The 26,632-nt window shown below is 45.8% G+C and overlaps 2 long non-coding RNA genes across 2 annotated transcripts; both read right to left on the bottom strand.

Annotated features, from left to right (window-relative positions):
* Positions 1–4,537: 4,537 nt before the first annotated feature.
* LOC130679885 (uncharacterized) lies at positions 4,538–6,602 on the bottom strand. Its single transcript, XR_008992879.1, has 2 exons — positions 5,734–6,602; positions 4,538–5,611 (listed from the first exon to the last, which is right to left on the bottom strand). It is a non-coding gene; the product is annotated as an uncharacterized LOC130679885 (long non-coding RNA).
* Positions 6,603–20,415: 13,813 nt separating this feature from the next.
* Positions 20,416–26,620, bottom strand: LOC130679882 (uncharacterized). The gene is made up of 2 exons (XR_008992876.1): positions 23,223–26,620; positions 20,416–21,844 (listed from the first exon to the last, which is right to left on the bottom strand). It is a non-coding gene; the product is annotated as an uncharacterized LOC130679882 (long non-coding RNA).
* Positions 26,621–26,632: the final 12 nt, after the last annotated feature.

The following is a 26,632-nucleotide window of genomic DNA, read 5'->3' as shown; positions in this document are numbered from 1 at the left end:
ATACCTTAGAACACTTTCAATTCTCCTACCCTTCCTGACTTTTATTACTGTTATCATGCACTTTAATTCTACATGGTCTGATCTCCATGAGAGCTCACTCTAGAACTCACAGACTAACATTCACCTCTCTTCATAAATTGCCTTGTCCTTTCCTCTTCGTTTCTCCCTACATTGCCGGTTTTCAACTTGGGGTTACTTTCCTTTGGACTTAAGAACTCATTCTAGTAGTTCTTCTAATTCAAGGCTGCCAACTTTGAAGTGTCTCACTTTAACTTTTTCTTAAAACATCTTTGTGGTTAATACTGCTGATGGGTATAGAATTGTGGTTTGACATGAAAATTTCTTGGGGCATTTTAAAAATGGTGCTCTGTTGATGTATCTACCTTATGCATATATGTTTAGACATCACCTGTCAGCCTTTTTCTTGCTTATTTGGCCTCTGATTTCCCTGAAGTCTGTTACGTTAATTCTGGTTTTTCTATCATACTGTAACCCCTTATGGTTTATACAGTGTAGATATTGTGCTTAGGGAATCTTAACTGCATGTGTGGATTGCTGTCCTTCAACAGCGGGGAGCATGCTGTGTATTTTCACCTGTGGTATCAATTCCTTACCCCACATTCCCTCTGCTCCTCTTTCAGTCACATCCCACTTCTCCTTCCACTCTGTCCTGACATCTCCAGTATTGTTCACACAGCGTTTTGGTTGAGATATTGGTTCTTCAAATGTCTTGCCATTCAGGAACCCAGCCTTTGCTGGGATCAATCACTTCTTAAATAAACTTCTTAATTTAAGTTCTAACATAAACACAAAACTTAGCCTTAATTTGGAACACAGCAGAGCTCTTTCACAATGAGGAGAAAAACATTTCCTTCCTCATACAGAGAAACACAGAGAGGAGAAAATGACAACCTGGATCACACTAAGATATATTATGAGCTGGTTTTTATCAAAGTTCACCAGTGAGATAGAGCAGTGGAAAGCCTGAGTGGGAGAGACTCAAATTACCTGCATCTGCTAAAGGACATCAAGCCAAATTAGGTAAATAATTTCATCCAATAAAACAAAGTACTGAAAGCCCACTAGAAAAATATGGCCAAAGCTAGAACAGACATTAGATAAAAGAGGATAAGCAAATAACTGAAGTGTTTTTAAAAAGCTTTCTACCCTGTTTAATTTCAGGGAAATGCTAATAAAAGTTGCGATGAGCTGTTTTAAGACAGAAATCAGGTTAGATGAATGAAAAAATACCAGGAATACCACATGCTCCTCAGGTTCTGGAACAATCAGATCATTCATGTAGGGCTAGTGAGAAGTTAAATTGGTAGAACCTCTTTGGAAAACAGCCGGCATCTACTAAGGCTGTGTACACACCTACAGTGGTCCCTGCACACAAACATCCCCAATATTGTGCACCTGTTTGGTCCCAACAACCAGAGTCAAAATCACTGTTCTAGAAACTAACCAAATGCTCATGAATAGGGAATGGATATACACAGTGCTCTCTGCAGCCCCTGGGACCCCACACAGCAATCAGAATTTACAAATAATTACTGACAGAGGAAGAATCTCCCACATCAATTGTTGAGACACAGACAGATGCAGACACAGCCCATGGATGTACAAGGATTCCGATTTTTCTATATCCCTGCCAACACTTCTTTTTATAATAGCCATTCTACATGAGGAGTGATTATATATTGGTTTTGATTTACAGTTCTCTGATTATTAGTAATGTTGAACATCTCTTCATGTGAATCTTTCCCATTTCTCTGTCTTTAAAGAAGTATCCAAGTTCTTAGCTCATGTTCCAATTCTTTTCCCTCCTGAGTTGTACAAATTACTTACATATTTTGGATATTACCCCTTATCAGATACACCATTTTCAAGTATTTTCCCCAATCTGTAGGTTGCTTTTCCATTTGATTATTTCTTTTGCAGTACAGAGCTCTTTAGTTTTATGCAGCCCCTCATTTGTTTTTGTTTGTTACCTGTGCTTTGGAGCATCTGACCTAAAGTGATCAGCAGATTCAATATTGTCCCCACAAATATCACAATGATTATTTTACAAAAATATTTTTAAAAAACCTAAGATTCAGATGGAACCACAAAACACCCAGAAGAGATAAACAATCTTGAGAAAGAAGACAATGGGAGGAACCACATTTCCTGACTGCAAACTATATTACAAGTTATAGTAACTAAATCAGTATGGTTCTGGCATAATGAATGATGCACATGTAACTCAACAGAACAGAAGAGAGAGAGCCCAGAAATAAATATATACAATCAACCAGTAAGGAACCAAGTGTAAATAGGAATGGGGAAAGGATAGAATCTTTGACAAATAATGCTGGGAAAACTGGATAAATCCGGTAAAGAGCTCTCCTGATAGCTTATGCCCTCTCCCCTTCACACCCTCTGCCTCTCTCTCTCTCTCTCTCTCTCTCTCTCTCTCTCTCTCTCTCTCTCTCTCTCACACACACACACACACACACACACACACACACACACACCACACACACACACACACACACACATTAAATACCAGTGATCCTTTGCCATAACCTGGATGTATTAAATCCTGTATCTGCAGATACCCTGAAGTTTTAAGTGGAGTGTTTCCAGCAGGAAAGTAGAGGGCCAAAGAAGATGGGATAGGGAAACCTCAAGCTGGTCAGTGGGACTAGAAGCTGGGTCACCTCAGGGCTGTGCAGTCCTGGTAGGTGAGGTTAAGAGAGCTGTGCCTGGGTCCTGGCCAGGGCTGGGGACAGACATCCCTGTATCCAGAAGCCCCAGCCCAACCCAGCTGTGATCAGGAGGGCAGCCACACAGGCCCCCCAGAAGCCAGGCAGGAGAGAGGGAACAACCTAGACTGAAATCCAGCTCTCCCACCGAGCATGGGGGGAGCTGTAAGGCAAGCAGTGACTACACAGCAGTGGGGGTGGGCCAAGTCCCCAACCAATTCAGGGAAAGGTAGAAGTGGGATTGCATTGTTATACTCTATGGTTCACATGCAGGTTATTTAGTAAAACAGGAAGAGACTTACAATAGCATTTTCTTTCTTTCTTTAAAAACCTCTGAAAACATCTTGTCAGAGAGGCCACATGACGGGACCCGGAGGTGTGCTGGCAGCCCCAGGTGCAGGGGAAGCTGCTCACTGCCCGAGCCCCCTCCGCAGCCGTCACACGGGACTCCTCCAGGCTCTGGCCCTGCCCCTGCCGTTCCTTTTCAATCCGACCCACCTTCAGGCCCCAGAGGACGAGCCAGCCCCTCCCTGGACCAGTCCTGTCCTCAGCTACCCAGCCCCACAGCAGTGCCAGCTCCTTGCCTGCCTTTCAGCTCAGGTGAAGGATGGAGCTAAACACCGTCTGCGCTGCTGTTGCAGTGGTGAGGAGGATACCAGGGAGCAAGAATTCAGGGCAGACGGCAGCACGTGAGGAAGAGAGCAGAGCAACCGGAGTGCATTTTTGTGCAGCACACTCCTTGGTCTCAAACACGGATTCCTCACAGAAAAGCGATCATGCCTGTCGCAGCCCTTATATGTGGCATAGCATTCATACAACAGATAGAACAATAGTACCAGTGCAAACAGGCCTGACATTTGGAGACGCCAGTGTGGGGTGGGGACAGATTTACACTGATAACTCACTTGACCTATAAACTCATTACAAGCATTTTATATTGGTTCAGTTTGTCAACGTTATCTTATGACCAGAGTTTCTCCCAGAGTGATGTAACTCCGTTTTGCAGGCTGCCATTCAACCTTGCCAGGCTGCAAACGCAGTGGTGGTCTTGGCAAACACAGAGCTTCACCCTTTGGGGCATGTGGTGTGCTTTGGCCGACAGGTACTATTTTCTTGGTCTGAGGCTCTATCTATTGAGGTATTAATAAAATGCTGGATCTCTCTCCAGGCATAACCCACTTATCCATCCCTGTACCCTAAGCTGTAATTTCCTCCTCTCTTCATTTGCCATTTATCTTTACCCAGATTTTTCTGCCTGTGGAGTGGACATCAGGTCTGGCTACAGTGCTGGTCCAGATGGCTGGCAGCAATACCAGTCTCACAAGTGCCTCCCCTCAGCCCCCTCCCACCCGAGGAAGGTAGGGTTACCAAGGAGCAGAGCCTGGGGGCTTTCCCGGCCACAGCTCTGCTATCAGTTCTGACCTGGCTACCTGGGGTCAAGGCACCATTCACCTCAGCAGGCGCTTAGGAATTATGGCATAAAGATTTAAGGGTGTGGTTACATCTTCTTGCTTAATTAGTAAAGTTCACTGCGCTGGCACCCTCAGAAGCAGCTGTGTTCCTGGAACCATTGAATGGGTTAGGAAAAAACAAAGTTGTGGTGGTGTGAGTAAGAACAGAACAGTGCACTAGCAACCGCTCCCAGACCCCCTTCCCCAGACCCCTGGAGAAGCAGAGGAACCTACCCTCCCTTAGCCGCCTCACGTTGAGTGTGAGCACCCGCTCTTGAAGGCATGTAAGCCAGCCCCTCGTGCCTTTATCTCCCATTTTACACAGCCAATGTTCCCACAGCCCGTTCCAATTTTCTATTAAACCATTGCTCTGAGAGTGACATGCAACACTGTACATCCGTCTGATGGGATGTTTCTCGGCCCACCGTGGAACAGCATGGTCGGTAAAGCGTGTCCCCTGGTCGGAGATGTAACCTGGCTGTCCAAACTGGTATAGAATCTTCAGTTCCAAACCTTAAACGGTGTCTTCAGCATTTCACCTACCACTGGGTATGCAAAGCATAGTCCCGAATAAGTGTCTACTCTGCTAACGACCCACTTACAGCCTCCGAGCGGTAGCAGCGTTGATCCAATCTCACCCACTGGCCAGCTATGTGCAGGGCGTGCCCACTGGGGAACTTTCCCCATAGCCAAATGCAGTGTCTGTCTCTTTAGCTGACAGTCGGAACAGGTCTTGCTGGCATTCCGTGCCTCACAGGGTGCAAGAGGAATACGCGTAGACTCAGCCTGTGCGCGCGCTGCTGCAGCTCCCCACAGCCACTCTTTGTATGGACCCCGGCGGCTGCCTCCAAGGGCCGCACCAGCAGGCCCACCTGGTGGCTACAGTCACCTCCCACTCCTAGAAAGGCTTCTTCTGATACAAACCAACATGGCCTGCTTTAACGTGCCCCTCAAATTCCCAGGGCAATATCCATATGGCCGTTGTCCACGTGGGCATTGCTTTCATAGTCCAGTTTCCCATTTCCTGTCTACGTGGCCACACAGTCAGGCCAGTATCCACAGCCCCAAGTCATAGGAACCCCAGCACGAGGGGCTTTCCTCACTGCTCCATTCTCCCGTCACTGCCCAGAAAAGGGCATGGAATTCAGCCCACTGAGATCACGTTTATCTCCTTCCTCCCAGCCAGTCTTGCCATCCCCTGGTCTTACTGCAGCAGCCCTCCAACCAGGATACTGTCCATGCCTCCTGGAACTGCCCTCTGTAAACCAAGCAGCTCTGTCGTTCAGCTGAGAGCTGCTCCTAGGGCACCGTCCATGCAGTTCCCCGGGGGCTCCAGTGTCGGTCCCAGAGGAGATGAGGCTGCCTGCTCGTGGATCCATGGGCGCCTCCTTGCATCCTCCTGGCAGCCTGCCCCTGCAGGAACGATATCAGTTTGATTATGGGACTCTTCTCGGCTCTGTTTTCCCCATTAGGGTGTTTCTCTGACATCACCCAACACGTATGGGTATCTCAGGTTTCAAAATTGTTTTACTTACTTCGGTCACTTAAGCAGTCTTGATTAATTCCCAACAGCATGTTCATAATTGTCTCCCAAGTGGTGTGTACCAGGCAGCACCATGTGGGAATTTTCTGGTCCAGAATCCCAAGGGTCACAGCTGGGAGGTGCTCGTTTTCTTTTTATTCCCACAAGCTGCAGTCTGCATGGGTGTGGGGGGCAGACACTTCCAAAATCCTGTCTCAGTGGGGGTCACAAGGGCCCGATGGTGTCAAGCACACAGCTGCCATGTATAGTTCTGACGTGGCCTGCTTCTGTTCAGGACCCCACTCAGATGCAGCTTTCTTTAATGGAGTCTTACACACAGGAGCTAGAAATAGTTCCCGGTGTGGAATGCGAGTCCTCCAAAACCCAAATAAATCAAGCAAGTGCTGGGCTTCTTGTTTGGACCTGGTGGGGGAGTGACAGCAGTTTATTGATAGTCACACTTCTGGAATATCCTGGGTGGCTCCTGCCCATGTTCTTCCTACGAATTTCACTGAGCAGGACCTTGGACCTTCGCTGGATTTATTAACCAGCCCTGGTTGGGCACGTATGTCCTTGTTGCATTCAAATGAGTCCTAGCCAGCTCCTCCGTTTCTGGTATTACCATAATGTCACCAACATCGTGTATTATTACACTCAAGCGTTGCGCCAAGTCCATATCCCTCCTGACCACGTGGTGACAATCAGCCGTGGAGCTCAGATCCCCGCCTAGCACAGCAGAGGCAAACTGGGATCCTTCCCACCTGAAGGCAAACCGGGCTCGGAGAAGAGAGCATCTGTAAGGTCCATCCAGGGGTACCAGCCTCCTCCAACCTGCTGTACTTTCTCTACGGCTGAGACCATGCCTGGAACTGCTGGGACCTTGGGCGGCACGCACTTCATCTAAGCTTGAATAGTCTCTATGTGCCGTCCACCTCTGCACAGGCCACACAGGACTACTGCACAGCAGATCTGCGGACAGCAGCGCTCCAGCTTCCAGCATGGCACTCCTAAGAATGGTGATATGTTTGTCAAGTTCCAGCCATTCCCAATTTAGCATGTCCGACTAAACAGGCCTGAGGGTGGGCTTACATGCCTTCTGTGTTACTGTATTAGGCAGGGGAAGCCAACCCCAGTCAGACACAGTATCCATCCCAATAATCCTTTCAGGTAAAGGGGACGCAACCACCTCAAGCAAAACGTGCTCAAACACTCAATTTTCATCCAAACTTCCACCTCAATACCATCAGCCACTGCATCTCCATATCCTCCCACTCTAACCTTAGCCCCTGCTAAGACTTCACCAACAGGTTTTGGTATCATAGTGCATTGGGCTCCTGTACCAAGGAGCCCCAGGGCCATTTTCCTCCTCCCCCTGGCCATTTTTCCCACATACATGCGAACGGTCTCAGGTCCCAGGCTGGGGTGCGGCCAGAAGACCCTGGCACTTTTGTCTATCTTTAGATTGATTAACCTGCCTGACCACCACTCCCGGGGATTCCCGGTCAGTTTCCTTATTGTAATCATGGCCTTCAGGCTTTTTAAATTCCTCCGAACTGGGGTACACAGAGTGGAGTTTTTGGGCTGCTGTAATGTTGCAGCAACAACAGGGGTTCCCACCGGCTCACCCACTTTCTGGTACTGCTACATTAATACCTTTTTTCAACCCCAGCAGTGTCTGCTTGATTCACACAATTTTTCAATAACCATCTGAAAACTCCCACTCACTTGGCCCAAGTCCCTTCACTCTCCCCTTTGTCTCTCCCCATCTTCCTAGTTATGCTCTTGTTCCTGGTATCGTAAGACCCACGAGGGGAAGCTGAGGTAAGAAATCTGAGCAGCCTCCTCAAACTGCTCGATTTTGTAGCCGTCAGGTTACACGGGCTGCCATGTACTGGGGCCCTTAGCCTCAGCGCTCACCGTGACCTGTGTACCAGGACCATTCAGTGGGCGCCTACCTCGGTCACTGCAAAGCCAGTCCCACATAGGAAGCATTAGCAGCTCTTCCATCTGGGGTGCTCCATCTGCATTTAGAGGGGCGGCTGGGCAGTTCCCCTTCTCAGGACATACAGACCTCACAGTGGCTTTTACACAGTCCGCCAGGCAGGCTGTTCCCTCGGGAATAACCTCCCGTGTGTCTGGATCACTCCCAGCCCCCTGTGATTGCCCAAGAGGGAGAGAGGGTCCCGCATCAGCCCAAACACGCCCTGCCACTCGGAGGCATTCAAAACCAGACACGGCCCCCAGGCTGGGGCCCTCACGATGCCCTTTACTAAAAATTCTTCAGGAAGCTGGGGACACTGGTCCACACAGGGAGCCAGTTCCCTTACACTATGTTCCCTGCTTTCACACATTTCCTGACTTTTGCCTCCTCCTACATTATTTTCTTGGCGACTTGAGGTCTTAGAGGTACTCTGTGTTGCTTGACATCATTTTCCCTTTCTAGGCGGCTTTGAGGCTCATGGCCGAGGCTCAGGTTGACCCAAATCCCAGCTTGGTTCTGCATCAAGCCCTGACCCAGCACTTTCTTTCATTTTCATTTTGACTATTACAGATAACAACAACCAGGGAAAGGATTATTTAGCCTGCTTCTTACTCATCTGCATTTCCTTACATAGCCACCAAGCCAACTCCTTAGGAGGTGGGTCCACTGCTATTTCTAAATTCCACTGCTAACTTTTACCTTTAGTAACCAATTTTAGGGCAGCTACTCCTTCATACCAAGGGTGAGTGGGCAGCCGTCCAGGCATCAAAGGTTCCTCATCCCCTGCCCTTCCATTCTTTCACTTCAAAAACCACATATTTCAGAGCACGTGGGCAATTCTAGCAAATCCCAGCACCGTGACACCAAATGTGTTTTCTCATACAAATCGTAGTACAACTCCTTTTGAGTTTGTGGACACGATTCCAAGATTGGGCGTGTGTGTGTGCATGTGTGTGTAATCTCACAGACACCAGGCAATTCTTAAACACTGGTAACGTGTCTACGAACTCAACTCAGTTCTAATGGCATCTGCCTGGAGACGGCACCAGATTTCCCAGGTGAAGGGCTCCATCCTACAAGACTCCCCACCTGCCCCTCCAGATGCCTGTCGCAGGCCCCAGTCAGTGACTTGTGCTTCTACAGAACTGGCTACAGATTGCAGGTTCCGATGTCCTCCCACTTAGATTTGATTAATTTGCTAGAGTGGTCACAGAACTCAGAAAAACACATTTAGCAGTTTAAAAACGGGTGCCCTAGTCAAAGAAATAATCAATCTTCCCATGTTTTCTTCCGCCTGCTACTTCTATAGCTTTTCTTCTTCCTTCCTAATTACAACCCTTAAATAGAATTCGTGCCTCATATCAAATTTACCGAGTATCATAATTCTTCCAAGTGGTAAAGATACCTCAAGACAAATGCTGGGCATAGAAGCCACAGGGCATAAATATGCAAAGAAGTAAAAAGCTAACCTTTTCAAACAATAAGGCTTCCCTCTCACTTACCAACTTCACATTTCCCTGTATGGCCCCGGAAGATGACTGGTTAGCCAGAGACGGGTAAGATTCCTCAAGGGAGGAACAACCTAAGACAGGCACGGTCGCAGGGGGTCATCAGGTGAGAAATTGGGGATCAACAGAGGTGAGGCTTAGAACCTCACCCCCCCTGTTCTGAGAGAAATCTTCTGCATACGTGGATGTTTTATTGCCCTGGTCTAGCTTGGATTAACACACAGTCTACAGGCACACACCTGATCATCTGCATTTGCTCTCTTACAACACTAAACTATGTTTTCTACCTTTATCTTGTATCTACCTACCACTTCAGCATTTTATTAAAAATAATAATAATAAAGAGAGAAATGTGGTATCCACATATAAATCAAGTATAAAAACCAAATGAGTATTCATATTTGAACTGACTGTTTATAGTTCATAATGCATGAGCAAAACCGAAAGTTTCTGTGATGACTGCCCTTGTACTGTTCACCATGTAACTTATTCATTATGTAAGAATTTGTTCTCCATGTAAGAACTTGTTTGTTATGCCTCAGAAGACTGGAGACTGACGAAAATTAGGCTTGGGGTGGATTAATGATTGTGCATTGAGCATTGACTCCCCTATACAGAATTTTATTGTCGTTAACAACCATTTGATCAATAAATATGAGAGATGCCCTCACAAAAAAAAAAAAAAAAAAAAAAAAAAAGGACAGACTTCCAATGCTAAAATAAATAAGTAACCGGGATGTAATGTATAGCATAAGGAATATAGTCAAGATATTGTAACAGCTTGGTAGGGTGATAGCTGGAACCTAGAATTATGTATATAAATGTTCTACCACTGTGTTGTACACTTGAAACTAATGTAATGTAATACTGTGCGTCAACTACCCTTCAATAAAAAATAATTATTCAAAAAAAAAAACAAAAAAAAAAAAACGGGTGCCCTAAAGAATGCAATTTAACAGCCAAATGAAGACACACGTAGGGCAAGCTCCCAAATAAAGGAGGTTCTATCCTTGCGGAGTTTGGGGCCTGGGGACTAGTTCTGTTACACACGGAATCCTTTTGGTTCCCCAAGCGAGGAAGCTCTCTCCGACAGAGAAGCAGGATCCCGAGAGAGATACCCATCTCATTGATGTTGCTGAGGGCTTCACTGCATAGTCATGACTGACTCTACCATTGGCTGATTCAACCTCCAGCCCTCACCATCAGGTGGGGTCTAAAAGTCTCTCATTAACATGACAAGACACAGACTTCACCTTTAAGGCTCTGCAGTGTTTTCAGGAAGTGTGGAAGAGGAAGAAATATACATGGCAATTATATATTTGGGTTACTGAATGACCAAGTATGCAAGTTGTATAATCATTATATGACAATATTCAAAATAATGTTCATAACTTGTGTTACGCTCACTGCTGTGCCAGGCCAGGGGAGTACAATCATGCAAGACCAGTCTTCTGCATGGAAGGAAGACCAAAGTAAACAAAATGAGGAAAAAGATAAATAAGACAAAATCCAGTTGTAACCAGTTACATTAAGTCACTAAACAGGGCACTGAGATAGCAGTTCATGACGGGAAGGAGGACCAGGCTAAAGGAAGTCATTTCTAGGAGGTCACATATAGGCTGAGAACGGAAAGGGGAATTTCAACAATACAATAAAACGGTCATGCATCATGATCAAGTGGGATTTACTCTGGGGATGCAAGGATAGTTTAATATCCACAATTAATCAATTTGACACATTACAGCAACAAAATGAAGGATAAAAATATGATCATCTCAACACATGCAGAAAAACTTTTGACAAAATTCAATATACATTTATGATAAAAATTTGAAACAAAGTGGGTATGAACATAAAAACAGACATATATGACAAACCCACAGCTATCATACTCGACAGTGCAAAGTTGAAAGCTTTTTTCTGAGAACAGGAACAAGTTAAGGATACCCTCTCTTGCCATTTTTGTTCAACATTATACTCAAAGTCCTAGCCATAGCAATTAGCCAAGAAAAATAAAAGATGTTCAAATTGGAAAGGAAGTATTAAAACTGTCACTATCTGCAGATGGCTTCATGCTATATGTAGAAAACTCAAAAGCATTCACCAAAAATGTATTAGAAGTAGTAAATGAATTCAAAAAAGGTGCAGGATACAAAATCAATATTCAAAAGTCTGTTGTGTTTCTATACACTAAGAATGATTGCAAAATGCAAGAAATTATAACATCATTCCTACTTACAAATGCCGCAGAAAGAATAAAATACCTAGGAATCAATTTAACCACAGAAGTAAAATAACCATATGCTCAAAACCACAAAATACTGATGAAATAAGCTGAACTACGCAAATAAGTGGAAAGATAAACCCCGCTCATGGATTGGAAGAATTAGTATTGTGATAATGTCCACACCATGGAAAGCAAACTACAGATTCAATGCAATCTCTGTCAAAGTACTCATAGCACAAGAAGATATTACAATGCTAGGAGCTACATTACCTATGCTATATTTCCATCCCTGTGACTAAATTATTTTATAATTTGAAGAATGTACCAAGTTATCCCCTTCACCAATAAAAAGAGAGTATAAAGAAGGTTAGAATCCTGAAAAAAAATACCTATCATATTCTTCACAGAACTAGAATAATCCCAAAATGTCTGTGGAACCACAAAAGACCCCAAACAGCCAAAGCAATACTGAGAAACAACGAAGCTGGAAGTATTATGCTCCCCAGTTTCTAACTATACTACAAAGCTGTAGTAATCAAAACATTATGGTATTGGCACAAAAAAACAGATCCTTATATCAGTGGAACAAAGTAAAGAGCCCATAATTAAATCCACACTTACATGGTCAGGTAGTTCACGACAAAGGAGGTAAGAATATATAATGGGAAAAAAATCTCCTCAATAAATGGTGTGGAGAGGAGGGGCGGAAGATGGCGGCGTGAGTAGAGCAGCAGAAATCTCCTCCCAAAACAACATATATCTATGAAAATATAACAAAGACAACCCTTCCTAGAATAAAGACCAGAGGACACAGGACAATATCCAGACCACATCCGCACCTGAGAGAACCCAGCGCCTCGCGAACGGGGTAAGATACAAGCCCTGGCCCGGAAGGAGCCGAGCGTCCATCGCCCCAAATCCCGGCGGGAGAAGAATAGGCAGAGCGGGAGGGAGACGGAGCACAGGACTGCCGAACACCCAGCCCCCGCCATCCGGGCCAGAGTGCAGGGCCCTGGATACTAGGAAAACAGAGCAGCAAGAACAGTGAGCAGGCACCGGAGGCCGGGCGCCAGAGGACATAAGAAAAGCGAGCGACCAATTTTTTTTTTTTTTTTTTTGCTGTTTTGTTTTGGCGAGTGGTTTTTGGAAGTCTTAAAGGGATAGGGCCCCCAATACTAGGGAAACAGGGCAGCAAGAACAGTGAGCGGGCACCGGTGGCCTGGCGCCAGAGGACACCAGAAAAGCGAGTGACCATTTTTTCTTTTTTTTGCTGTTTTGTTTTGGCTAGTGCTTTTTGGAAGTCTTAAAGGAATAGGGACCCCAATACTAGGGAAACAGGGCAGCAAGACTGGTGAGCAGATGCCTGAGGCAGGCGCCAGAGAATAAAGAAAAACGAGCGGCCACCTTTTTTTTTTTTTTTAATTAAATTTAAATTTTTTTTTTTCTTTGTGGTTGTTGTTTTGTTTTGCCAGGTGCTTTTTGGAAGTCTTAAAGGGGCAGGGCGGGACACTTAATCCAGAGGTAGGGAATCCGGGGATCCCTGGGCACCCTAACCCCTGGGCTGCAGGGAGCAGGGAGGCCCCTTACGGAGATAAATAGCCTCCCAGCAGCTCCTGCTCCAACGCGACTCCACCATTTTGGAGCAGCTGCCCGAGCCAGGCCACGCCCACAGCAACAGCGGAGATTAACTCCATAGCAGCCGGGCAGGAAGCAGAAACCCTGTCTGCGTGCAGCTGCGCAGCACAAGCCACTAGAGGTCGCTGTTCTCCCAGGAGAGGAGGGCCACAAACCAACAAGAAAGGAAGTCCATCCAGCCGTCACTCGTCCCAGTTCTGCAGACTATTCCTATCACCATGAAAAGGCAAAGCTACAGGCTGACAAAGATCACAGAGACAACACCAGAGAAGGAGACAGACCTAACCAGTCTTCCTGACAAAGAATTCAAAATAAGAATCATAAACATGCTGACAGAGATGCAGAGAAATACGCAAGAGAAATGGGATGAAGTCCGGACGGAGATCACAGATGCCAGAAAGGAGATCGCAGAAATGAAACAAACTCTGGAAGGGTTTACAAGCAGAATGGATAGGATGCAAGAGGCCATTGATGGAATTGAAACCAGAGAACAGGAACACATAGAAGCTGACAGAGAGAGAGATAAAAGGATCTCCAGGAATGAAACAATGTTAAGAGAACTGTGTGACCAATCCAAAAGGAACAATATCCATATTATAGGGGTTACAGAAGAAGAAGAGAGAGGAAAAGAGATGGAAAGTATCTTAGAAGAAATAATTGCTGAAAACTTCCCCAAACTGGGGGAGGAAATAATCGAACAGACCACGGAAATACACAGAACCCCCAACAGAAAGGATCCAAGGAGGACAACACCAAGACACATAATAATTAAAATGGCAAAGATCAAGGACAAAGAAAGAGTTTTAAAGGCAGCTAGAGAGAAAAAGGTGACCTATAAAGGAAAACCCATCAGGCTAACATCAGACTTCTCGACAGAAACCCTACAGGCCAGAAGAGAATGGCATGATATATTTAATACAATGAAACAGAAGGGCCTTGAACCAAGGATACTGTATCCAGCACGACTATCATTCAAATATGACGGTGGGATTAAACAATTCCCAGACAAGAAAAAAGGTGAGGGGATTTGCTTCCCACAAACCACCTCTACAGGACATCTTACAGGGACCGCTCTAGATGGGAGCACTCCTAGAAAGAGCACAGCACAAAACACCCAACATATGAAGAATCGAGGAGGAGGAACAAGAAGGGAGAGAAGAAAAGAATCTCCAGACAGTGTATATAACAGCTCAATAAGCGAGCTAAGTTAGGCAGTAAGATACTAAAGAGGCTAACCTTGAACCTTTGGTAACCACGAATTTAAGGCCTGCAATGGCAATAAGTACATATCTTTCAATAGTCACCCTAAATGTAAATGGACTGCATGCACCAATCAAAAGACACAGAGTAACAGAATGGATAAAAAAGCAAGACCCATCTATATGCTGCTTACAAGAAACTCACCTCAAACCCAAAGACATGTACAGACTAAAATTCAAGGGATGGAAAAACACATTTCAGGCAAACAACAGCGAGAAGAAAGTAGGGGTTGCAGTACTAATATCAGACAAAATAGACTTCAAAACAAAGAAAGTAACAAGAGATAAAGAAAGACACTACATAATGATAAAGGGCTCAGTCAAACAAGAGGATATAACCATTCTAAATATATATGCACCCAACACAGGAGCACCAGCATATGTGAAACAAATACTAACAGAACTAAAGGGGGATATAGACTGCAATGCATTCATTCTAGGAGACTTCAACACACCACTCACCCCAAAGGATAGATCCACTGGGCAGAAAATAAGTAAGGACACGGAAGCACTGAACAACACACTAGAACAGATGGACCTAATAGACATCTATAGAACTCTACATCCAAAAGCAGCGGGATATACATTCTTCTCAAGTGCACATGGAACATTCTCCAGAATAGACCATATACTAGGCCACAAAAAGAGCCTCAGAAAATTCCAAAAGATTGAAATCCTACCAACCAACTTTTCAGACCACAAAGGCATTAAACTAGAAATAAACTGTACAAAGAAAGCAAAGAGGCTCACAAACACATGGAGGCTTAACAACACGCTCCTAAATAATCAATGGATCAATGACCAAATCAAAATGGAGATCCAGCAATATATGGAAACAAATGACAACAACAACACTAAGACCCAACTTCTGTGGGACGCAGCAAAAGCAGTCTTAAGAGGAAAGTATATAGCAATCCAAGCATATTTAAAAAAGGAAGAACAATCCCAAATGAATGGTCTAATGTCACAATTATCGAAATTGGACACAATTATCGAAATTGGAAGAAGAAGCACAAATGAGGCCTAAGGTCAGCAGAAGGAGGGACATAATAAAGATCAGAGAAGAAATAAATAAAATTGAGAAGAATAAAACAATTGCAAAAATCAATGAAACCAAGAGCTGGTTCTTCGAGAAAATAAACAAAATAGATAAGCCTCTAGCCAGACTTATTAAGAAGAAAAGAGAGTCAACACAAATCAACAGTATCAGAAACGAGAAAGGAAAAATCACGACGGACCCCACAGAAATACAAAGAATTATTGGAGAATACTATGAAAACCTATATGCTAACAAGCTGGGAAACCTAGGAGAAATGGACAACTTCCTAGAAAAATACAACCTTCCAAGATTGACCCAGGAAGAAACAGAAAATCTAAACAGACCAATTACCAGCAACGAAATTGAAGCGGTAATCCAAAAACTACCAAAGAACAAAACCCCCGGGCCAGATGGATTTACCTCGGAATTTTATCAGACATACAGGGAAGACATAATACCCATTCTCCTTAAAGTTTTCCAAAAAATAGAGGAGGAGGCGATACTCCCAAACTCATTCTATGAAGCTAACATCACCCTAATACCAAAACCAGGCAAAGACCCCACCAAAAAAGAAAACTACAGATCAATATCCCTGATGAACGTAGATGCAAAAATACTCAACAAAATATTAGCAAACCGAATTCAAAAATACATCAAAAGGATCATACACCATGACCAAGTGGGATTCATCCCAGGGATGCAAGGATGGTACAACATTCGAAAGTCCATCAATATCATCCACCACATCAACAAAAAGAAAGACAAAAACGACATGATCATATCCATAGATGCCGAAAAAGCATTTGACAAAGTTCAACATCCATTCATGATTAAAACTCTCAGCAAAATGGGAACAGAGGGCAAGTACCTCAACATAATAAAGGCCATCTATGATAAACCCACAGCCAACATTATATTGAACAGCGAGAAACTGAAAGCATTTCCTCTGAGATCGGGAACTAGACAGGGATGCCCACTCTCTCCACTGTTATTTAACATAGTACTGGAGGTCCTAGCCACGGCAATCAGACAAAATAAAGAAATACAAGGAATCCAGATTGGTAAAGAAGAAGTTAAACTGTCACTATTTGCAGATGACATGATACTGTACATAAAAAACCCTAAACACTCCACCCAAAACTACTAGAACTGATATCGGAATACAGCAAAGTTGCAGGATACAAAATCAACACACAGAAATCCGTGGCTTTCCTATATACTAACAATGAACCAACAGAAAGAGAAATCAGGAAAACAACTTCATTCACAATTGCATCAAAAAAAATAAAATACCTAGGAATAAACCTAACCAAGGAAGTGAAAGACTTATATTCTGAAAACTACAGGTCACTCTTAAGAGAAATTAAAGGGGACACTAACAGATGGAAACTCATCCCATGCTCGTGGCTAGGAAGAATTAATATCGTCAAAATGGCCATCCTGCCCAAAGCAATATACAGATTTGATGCAATCCCTATGAAACTACCAGCAACATTCTTCAATGAACTGGAACAAATAATTCAAAAATTCATATGGAAACACCAGAGACCTCGAATAGCCAAAGCAATCCTGAGAAAGAAGAATAAAGTAGGGGGGATCTCACTCCCCAACTTCAAGCTCTACTATAAAGCCATAGTAATCAAGACAATTTGGTACTGGCACAAGAGCAGAGCCACAGACCAATGGAACAGACTAGACAATCCAGACATTAACCCAGACATATATGGTCAATTAATATTTGATAAAGGAGCCATGGACATACAATGGCAAAATGACAGTCTCTTCAACAGGTGGTGCTGGCAAAACTGGACAGCTACGTGTAGGAGAATGAAACTGGACCATTGTCTAACCCCATATACAAAAGTAAACTCAAAATGGATCAAAGACCTGAATGTAAGCCATGAAACCATTAAACTCTTGGAAGAAAACATAGGCGAAAACCTCTTAGACATAAACATGAGTGACCTCTTCTTGAACATATCTCCCCGGGCAAGGAAAACAACAGCAAAAATGAGTAAGTGGGACTATATTAAGCTGAAAAGCTTCTGTACAGCAAAAGACACCATCGATAGAACAAAAAGGATCCCTACAGTATGGGAGAATATATTTGAAAATGACACATCCGATAAAGGCTTGACATCCAGAATATATAAAGAGCTTACACGCCTCAACAAACAAAAAACAAATAACCCAATTAAAAAATGGGCAGAGGAAGTGAACAGACAGTTCTCCAAAAAAGAAATACAGATGGCCAACAGACACATGAAAAGATGCTCCACATCGCAAATTATCAGAGAAATGCAAATTAAAACTACAATGAGGTATCACCTCACACCAGTAAGGATGGCTGCCATCCAAAAGACAGAGAACAACAAATGTTGGCGAGGCTGTGGAGAAAGGGGAACCCTCCTACACTGCTGGTGGGAATGTAAGTTAGTTCAACCATTGTGGAAAGCAGTATGGAGGTACATCAAAATGCTCAAAACAGAATTACCATTTGACCCAGGAATCCCACTCCTAGGAATTTACCCTAAGAACGCAGCAATCAAGTTTGAGAAAGACAGATGCACCCCTATGTTTATCGCAGCACTATTTACAATAGCCAAGAATTGGACGCAACCTAAATGTCCATCGATAGATGAATGCATAAAGAAGATGTGGTACATATACACAATGGAATACTACTCAGCCATAAGAAAAGGGCAAATCCAATCATTTGCAGCAACATGGATGGAGCTGGAGGGTATTATGCTCAGTGAAACAAGCCAAGCGGAGAAAGAGAAATACCAAATGATTTCACTTATCTGTGGAATATAAGAACAAAGGAAAAACTGAAGGAACAAAACAGCAGCAGAATCACAGAACTCAAGAATGGACTAACAGGTACCAAAGGGAAAGGGACTGGGGAGGATGGGTGGGTAGGGAGGGATAAGGGGGGGAGAAGTAGGGGGGTTTTAAGATTAACATGCATGGGGGGGTAGGAGAAAAGGGAGGGCTGTACAACACAGAGAAGGCAAGTAGGGATTCTACAACATTTTGCTAAGCTGATGGACAGTGACTGTAAAGGGGTTTATAGGGGAGACCTGGTATAGGGGAGAGCCTAGTAAACATAATATTCGTCATGTAAGTGTAGATTAGCGATTCCAAAAACAAAGCAAAAAAAAAAAAAAGGGCAGTTCCTGTGTGGTAACCTCCAATAAGTTCTACACAAGGGTATAAAGGGCATATATGAGTGTAGGCAAAGGGTCTGTTTGCGTCTATACAGAAGATCAAAGCCTAATTGGGCTACCCCGAAAATGAACTAAGATACGATATGAAAGAGAACTTCCAACATCAGCACTCTCTGGAAGACGCATGCCAGAAGATGATCATGAAAAAACCCCACCAAAGATCCACGCACTGCTACAGCTGTAGATGCACTCATCCCACCAGCTCCTGGACTTGCCATGGGAATGAAGGAGATATCTAAGCTGGCCTGTGCATACAGTAAAACAACAAATTTGACTGGATCTATACTGTTGGAACTCAACCAAGAACTAGGAGAAGTGCAAATTGTAGCGCTCCAAAATCTTACAACTACAGACTATTTACTGTTAAAAGAACATAAGGGATGTGAACATTCCCCAGGAATGGGTTGTTTTAATTTGTGTGATTTCTCTCAGACTGTTCAAGTTCAGTTGGACAATATCCACCATATCATAGATAAGTTTTCACAAATGCCTAAGGTGCCTAACTGGTTTTCTTGGTTTCACTGGAGATGGCTGGTAATTACAGATATGCTTTGGTTATGTAACTATACTCCTATTATGTTAATGTGTGTGCGCAATTTAAGTAGTAGCTTAAAACCTATACATGCTGAAGTACTCTACGAGAAGATATGTCAAAGAAATAATCAATCTTCCCAGGTTTTTTGCTGCCTGCTACTTCTATAGCTTTTCTTCTCCTTTCCTAATTACAACCCTTAAATAGAATTCGTGCCTCATATCGAATTTACCGAGTATCATAATTCCTCCAAGTGGTAAAGACACCTCAAGACAAATGCTGGGCATAGAAGCCACAGGGCATAAATATGCAAAGAAGTAAAAAGCTAACCTTTTCAAACAATAAGGCTTCCCTCTCACTTATCAACTTCACATTTCCCTGTATGGCCCCGGAAGATGACTGGTTAGCCAGAGACGGGTAAGATTCCTCAAGGGAGGAACAACCTAAGACAGGCACAGTCGCAGGGGGGCCATCAGGTGAGAAATTGGGGATCAACAGAGGTGAGGCTTAGAACCTCACCCCCCCTGTTCTGAGAGAAATCTTCTGCATACGTGGGTGTTTTATTGCCCTTGTCTAGCTTGGATTAACACATAGTCTACAGGCACACACCTGATCATCTACATTTGCTCTCTTACAACACTAAACTATGTTTTCTACCTATACCTTGTATCTACCTACCACTTCAGCATTTTATTAAAAATAATAATAATAAAGAGAGAAATGTGGTATCCACATATAAATCAAGTATAAAAACCAAATGAGTATTCATATTTGAACTGACTGTTTATAGTTCATAATGCATGAGCAAAACCGAAAGTTTCTGTGATGACTGCCCTTGTACTGTTCACTATGTAACTTATTCATTATGTAAGAATTTGTTCTACAAGTAAGAACTTGTTTGTTATGCCTCAGAAGATTGGAGACTGACGAAAATTAGGCTCGGGGTGGATTAATGATTGTACATTGAGCATTGACTCCCCTATATAGAATTTTATTGTCGTTAACAACCATTTGATCAAGAAATATGAGTGATGCCCTCACAAAAAAAAAAAAAAAAAAAGGACAGACTTCCAATGCTAAAATAAATAAGTAACCAGGATGTAATGTATAGCATAAGGAATATAGTCAAGATATTGTAACAGCTTGGTAGGGTGATAGCTGGAACCTAGAATTATGTATATAAATGTTGAATCACTATGTTGTACACCTGAAACTAATGTAATGTAATACTGCGTGTCAACTACCCTTCCATAAAAAAATAATTATCTAAAAAAAAAAAAAAAAAAGAAATTCTGTTCAAGAGTGGCAAGAAAAGACTTGGTGGAACCAGTTAGGAAATTACTGCAATAAGCTAGGCAGTTTGCACCAAGGTGGTCAAACATTCTTGGCCACGGCCAAGCACTTCTATATGGTTCTAAGAAAAGCAGTTACTGAACAACCATTACCACCAATTTCTTTCTTGTTTTAAAATCGAGATATAGTTGATACATGAGTTTCAGGTGTACAGATTTTCAATTACATACATACCCTAAAGCACTTACTAATTAATATACATGAACCTAGTGCTCTCCCTCATGGAGTAAATGGAAATAAGTAAACACAATCCTCCTACTCAAGCATTTGTTTAGAAATAACTACAACACAAGGCAAAATGTGGCGAGTGGCAAAGTGAGGTGATACATAAAATTGCCAGAGGTCTCAGAGGACCCATGCTGTTGAACATGCTATTCGTGTGAACGCTGTCACCACTGTCACAGTCACCCCAGCACCAGCCAGGAGTGATTACTAAGAGTCTGAGTGCAGGAGCCACTGTTGGGCTCTTTAAGGGTTTGGACAATCACTGCTCTCCTCGCACCTGTACACATCTCTATGCGAGGGCTATTAAGGAAATGTACGAATAAGTATGCAAAAATGCCGTTTTTAGGATGGAAAGGGATTCTAACAGAAGGAATCATTAATTTCCCTTTTCATTTGAGGAATGCCTTGGCACAATCGGCTTTTGTCGGGGGTGATCCTGGGCTGCGGAGACACGCGCTTTCCGAGTAGCCACGAACTCCTAGTGGCCACGTGAACTCCACACCCAAGTCTTCCGCCTTGACTTGAAAGCAGCAGGCACAGAGGGTCTAAGCCTGATGCCCCCACGGGACGAGGCCGCTTTAGTGTCGGGAAGCCCAGGGGGGCCCTTGAGGCTGTGCGCGGAGGGGAGGATGCCTGCAGGCGCTGGGCGGGAACCCGAAACCGGAGACCCTTCCTCCCCTCTGGCTGACATCCATTCACTGAAAAAGGTAGAATCCGGACGGAAGGATGATATTTTTTTGCCAGGTAATGCTATATTTAAGCATGTCCTGTCACGTTTTCTGACAGGAAAAAAAAAAATCCCATTCACTGCCCGCTTCCCTCAGCCCCATCTCCAGGTCCGACGGAGGATGTATGTATATAATATATATGGCAAAAGGCTCTTCCAATACCTAGAAAAAATAAGTTTTACCTCTAACAAGCCATACACGGATCGGAACAGCTGTTCATCGGAAAGCGGGTTCCCACCCACTGGCCACAGGAGGACGGGAGGCCCTGGCCCGACCTCTGTCCCCTTCCCAACACAGAAACTCTGGGGAATGGAGCCCCACCCCACCTGGCCTGGTCCCGCCCTCCAGTGTATAAGGAAGGCGCTCCCGGAAGCAGGCACACCTGGGTCGCCAGGAGGGTGCTGGGCCTGGGAAGAGAATCCAGAGTGTACAGGGACGTGGATGGCCAGACGCTCTGCCTCCACCTGTCCGTGTGTGCTCAGCACTGGTGAAAAGTGACTGCCCTCTAGGCTCAGCTGGCCAGGTTCAGCTCTAGGAAGTTGTGTGTGGCTGTTCCCCAGGAATCTTCCCATGCAGAGGCCCGGGAAGGATGGGGCCTTTGGGCTCAGGCTGTCGGTCAGCACATGGAGGCAGTGGGCTCACCCGCCCTGGTCCTCACCACATCACAGCGCCACCTTGAGCATCTTCCCCAGGCAACAGCCCCCTGGAGTCACTTTCGTAAGTAATCCCTTCGGGGAACTGGTGTCAGAGACCCAGGCCCTTCCAGCTAAGGGACGGTATAGGGCTATATAGCAGGTTGCCAAGCTGAGGGGTAGCCGTCCATTATGTGGAACTTGACAGAGTCTCTTGAACTTCCCCCAGTGCCCCATCCTGGTTTAGGCAGGAGAGCTAATGGTTTTGACATATCAAGTTTATCAAAACCCACCACATTGTAGACACTGTCCTGGGCACTGGGACACCGGTGAAGAAGGCCCACCCAGAACCTAAGAGGGCTGAGCTCCTGGAGTCTCCTCTGTTGTGGCCAAGAGGAGAGTGGCTGGGTTAAACCACACGGTTTTCCAGGGGGAGGCAGCTTTGGCCCTTAGTCTGAGAGTGGTAAGGCCACACAAAGGTTTACATCAGAGTAGGACGCCACCCTTTTGTGCTGCAGGCTGGGGACAGGATGTGGGGTCAGGGCTGGGGACACTTTGGGAGTCCAGGGAAGGATGGCCAGGGCTGGGCAGCAATGGAGGTCAAGTTTGACAATGGCTGGTGATGGGGGCCATCTCCCTCACCTAACTGGCGGGACTCCTGGGACACCTCACTTGCCTTTCCTCCTGTTTCCAGGGGAACAAGGAACGGTTACTTGTCTTCTTGCCATTGGGCTGTAGCAGGTCTTTATATACTGTAAATACAAGTCCTTTGTTGAGGTATGACTTGCAAGAATTTGCTCCAAGTCCATGTGTGGCTCGACTTTTTTTTTTCTTAATGACTCATGAGGGACATGGAAGTGAAATGTAGGTGGAAAACATAGACAATGCACATGAGAATGGCTAAAATTAAAAACTTGAATGAGAGAAGACATGAACGTAGTATCAGAGTCCCAGGGTATTGTGTGGAGAGGGGGCAGCATGGGGGCAGCTGCATACCCGGCCGGCTGCACAAGGCAGGAGGCACTCAGCAACGGCATCGGCTAACAGGTTCCCAGCAGGAAGGGCCAGCGCTGGTACTCACAGCACAGATAGAACTGAAGGACTGGCAGGGGCAGGGCCAGGTCAGGCTGACTCCTGGGAGCTCTAGGCTCACCTGTTCACTGAACCGAAACCTCAGTGAGGCCCAAGTTGCGCTTGTGTTTCTCTCCTAAGTTTCTGAAAGTGCTAACAAGCTTAGCAACAGCAGCAGCAGCAGCAGCAGGGGGAGCAGCCTGGAAGGCAAAGTGGAGGCCCTAGGCTTGCAAGCACTGCCCCCTTGGCTCCTGAGGCCTCTGTGGAGGGAGTGGGGCAGTGGGTCTGGACATAAAGGCATCTGTGGGCCCCCTCTTCTCATTTCCCCAACTTCTTCATGTGCTAGAAGTGCGGGAGGGGCTCTTGAGAAAATTCTGCATGCGAGTATTAAATGCAAGGCTGTCAGCTCCAAGCACTTGCAAGGAGACAGCCCCTTGCTGATTCTAACAGCAACATTTGCAGAATTTGAACACATAAGCCAAGTCCACTGGAAATCTGAACCGCAGATGGCAGTTCCTGTCTTATCAGCCAGCACTGATATTCCAAGAAACGCTTAGAGCTGTGTTTTTCAACTTGTGCCTATCTTCAGGTAATAGTCAGAAACTCTCCCTCAAGGCATTTCATGATCAGTTTTTGGGCTGCTGTTAAGGAATGTAACAGTAAGAAATGAATTTGTAATAGAAGAAAAGGGGAATCAAATCTTTGTTCAAAACTGAACACTAACATTTACTAGAAAGTGAACTCAAACAGCCCCAGAAACTTTGTCCACTAATGGGCAGAGGTGGATGGGGTGGCAGTTTCTTCTTGTTCTTCAGATTTTCCTAGTCTGAGGGTCAGAGTTAAAGCTGAAAGCTGATTTTGTTCAACCCCAAGCATCCAGTCCCCGGGAACTGAGGAGCATCAGAAAAGAAAAACACAAAGCTAGTGAATCGGAGGAGGAATGTCTGCTTGGACCTTTGCAGGCTGCTACTTCATGTGTCGGCACCCCAGCCCCTCTCCTACCATTTCCCCTTGAAAAGCCCTGACCGCTTGTGTCAGGAGGACGGTGGTTCTTCAAGGCAGGAGCTGGCCACTCCCTCATTTGCTAGCAAGTCAATAAACTATTCTTTCCTTTCTTCAAACCCTTGTCATTGTGTTTTGTGGTTTGACCTCAGGGACGAGGACCGGGTCTTGGTATCAGGAGCAGCACCCCCCACCCCGACCAAGTGCCCGCAGTGCCGCTCCTTCAGTGTCAGAGGCCACAGGGCCGAGCTGTCAGGGACGCAGAGCTCCCGGCTTCCTCCTTGCTAGACACGGGGGACTGTGCCGGCCAGGAGTTCATGCTGTGTGGCAGGGCAAGTACAAGCCTCTAGAACTCCCTGTATACATTGAAAGCAGTAATGCCTGGTGACACCAAGGATTTGAAAGAAGAACGGGTGGTGATTTCCACATACCCTTATTGAAGTCACTCATTTAGCCTACTTAGAAAACAGACGAATCTTGGAGATGACAGTGAATGATTGTCAGTGTAATCAGAGTGTCTCAAACTGCAGTTCCTGCTGCACATGGGGCTTCATCACTTGGTCCCCAAGCACCCAGTGTGTAAGTATTGGTCAGGAAAATGCTCTTTGTTCTCTTCCTGTGAGTAAAGACCAGCAGGGCAGTTAGCTTTCAGCCGGCAAGGAGAGAAAACTATCTCAGAGGCATATCAGACCTCCAGACTTGGGTTGTCATTTAGACAGAAGGAAGCTTCATCTCCTTTTTCTTCCAGAAGCCGTCACACTGGCCCATCCCATTGATGGTACTAGGCTGACTGGACCCAGTGATCAGGAAGTACAGCTCATCTAGGCATATTGACAGCGCAGTCACATGTCAGAAGGTGGACTAAATCCAACAAAAATTGAGGGACCTTTCATCTTAGAGAAGTTACTAGAAATCTATCTTGTGGGCATGCCAAGCTATCCCTTCTAAGGTGAAGAATAAGATGCTGTATCTGCACCACCACCCCAAACACACACACACGCCTGGTGCGGATTTCAGATTTGAGAGCAGCCTGGACCTGTGGAAGGTGGAAGGCAGTAGATGGCAACACCTGGATCTCCTCTCATTGCTGCCCCTTCAAGGTGCACACCTGAAAACGGCCTAGAAGGGGACTGACTTGCCCAAGATCACACGGCCTGGACCCCGGCCTGACCTGCGTGGTGTTCCACGCTCCATGCCAAGCCTGGTTGGCATTCTTCCATCTCTGAGTCTGTGTGTCAGACACATGTGACGCCAGTCCCCAGGAGCTGGAGGTGTCATCCATGTATCCCTGGGGATGTCCTTAGGGAGAAATGTCTGGCGTGACCCTCCCTGTGCAGGTTGGGATGTTGGGCAGGTCCTGGGAGGTGCTGTGGCCTCAGCAGGACAGGGAACTAGTGAGAAAAAGCGGACTGAGCTCAGCTCTTGTCTCCTCAGAGCTGGGACCCCGGTGACATTGCCAGAGAGCGTGGGGAGGGCTCTGGTGGAGATGTGTGTACTCATGCATGGCAAGGGCCAGGAGGGTGGGCAGTCAGCAGCCCAGAGGGGCACGTGGGCGTGTCTGAATGCAGGGAGGGGCCCTTGAAGAAGTGATGTCACTGATGACATGCCAAGTAGAACCTCAATTGTGACCCGGACGGATGGAACCCAGCTCCTGGTCGCAGAACCCAGTCCAGCTCACTTGACCGGAGGCGCTCGACAGAGCAACATGCGGTCTTGTTGTGCGGAGCCTTCTGAAAGCGAGGGAGTCAGGGAAGCCGAGAGGGAGAGTCTTCCTGCTCGCTGTGGGCGTTGGCTCAGTGACCTCCTCCAACGCCTCTATCCGTGTATCCCGAGGAGCCCCGAGGTAACACAGGGCAGCCCAGAGCGGGCCATTCCAGGGCCAGGCCACGAGTGTGACCCATCCTGGCTGACGTTTCCCCAGGCCCCTTGTGTGTGTGCGGTGGGCATGGGGCATGGGTGGGACTGAAGGCTGGGGAGCAGGGGGCAGTCAGTGTCACAGCTCTGGTCTCATGATTCAGGACATGGAGGTGAGTGTTGGGACCAGGTACTTCCACCCACATGTTAATCCTGAGCCCAGGGGTGTCCTCCTCTTCCCTGAGGGACTGGATGTCTATGCAGATGGCCCTGTGGGCCTGATCTCGGGGGCAGAGTTGGGGGCCCACATTGCCCCCTGTGGGGAGGTCCACGCAACCATGGGTGCCTCCTCCCCAGCTACCAGGTGCCGGCTTTGCAGAGCTCCACCCTGGGGAGCGTGGAGGAGCTGGTGGATGGATTCACCTACTCCATCTCCCTGGACCTGGGGCAGGCTGTCTACACCCAGGATCCCTTCCCTCCCAGGGCTTCCCCACGAGAGTGGCTGACAGGACCACTCCAGAGGGCCTGGAACCTTGTTCCCGGGGGCACCCCGTGCCTCTCCTTGCTCGCACCCCAGGGGGCTGGGGGCTCTCGGGTGAGCTGCAAACCTGCCTCGTCCTGGTGATTCCTGAGTTT

Source organism: Manis pentadactyla, chromosome 12 (genome assembly GCF_030020395.1).
Source record: "Manis pentadactyla isolate mManPen7 chromosome 12, mManPen7.hap1, whole genome shotgun sequence".
In the NCBI taxonomy this organism is placed as follows: Eukaryota; Metazoa; Chordata; class Mammalia; order Pholidota; family Manidae; genus Manis; species Manis pentadactyla.
Note: the sequence above shows the minus strand (reverse complement) of the source record. Positions and strands in the feature narration are given on the sequence as shown.